The sequence below is a fragment of the Alligator sinensis genome, unplaced genomic scaffold (genome assembly GCF_000455745.1).
Source record: "Alligator sinensis unplaced genomic scaffold, ASM45574v1 scaffold166_1, whole genome shotgun sequence".
In the NCBI taxonomy this organism is placed as follows: Eukaryota; Metazoa; Chordata; order Crocodylia; family Alligatoridae; genus Alligator; species Alligator sinensis.
This window is the reverse complement of record NW_005842098.1, coordinates 55,876-56,447: the sequence shown is the minus strand read 5'-3', so window position 1 is coordinate 56,447 and position 572 is coordinate 55,876. Positions and strand designations below refer to the sequence as shown.

Here is a 572-nt window from a genome sequence, read left to right as displayed (position 1 = left end):
CAGACCAACTATTCCCTTTTTCAGACTGCCTTTTTCACCGTGTATTTTATCTCTGTTGTTTCCCTGACTTCCCTCCCCCCCTCTTCCCTGCTTTTCCTTTTGTCTTGCTTATCTCTACCTATTTACATTTTCACTGCCATTCCGCCACTGCTTCTAGCTTCTCTCCTTCCTCGGGGTCTCAGCGACTCCCCACACCAAGAACTTTTTCCCAACCACTCAGGTGCTCTAATAAAAGATACCGCATCTACTCAAAGAACCGTGCCTGCCTTGATCCATTTTTAAAGTCTGTCTGCAAACCCTTTCGTATATTCTGGTGACCCACGGGGTGAGCAATGCTGCTTTGTCCCCCATCCTTGGAAAACGCTCACGAGAAAGGCCCGGGTTGGGAAACCTCTGACTAGAGGTCAAACCCCTCCTCAGAGCGGGCCTATGTCTAAGGCGGTGATCCTCAGCCAGGGGCCGCGAGGTCGGCCGACGGGCGCGGTGTGCGCCTGGCAGGGAAGGCGGTGCCGGGCGGGGACAACGGGGCGGCAACTGCCGGCTCCAGGAGCCCGCGGGCGGCTCCGGCCAGG

The 572-nt window shown here is 56.3% G+C and overlaps 1 protein-coding gene across 1 annotated transcript in view; it reads left to right on the top strand.

The window, feature by feature from the left end:
- UBN2 (ubinuclein 2) overlaps positions 1 to 572 on the top strand; it is a 54,843-nt gene that overhangs the window by 3,676 nt on the left and 50,595 nt on the right. The window lies entirely within an intron of this gene.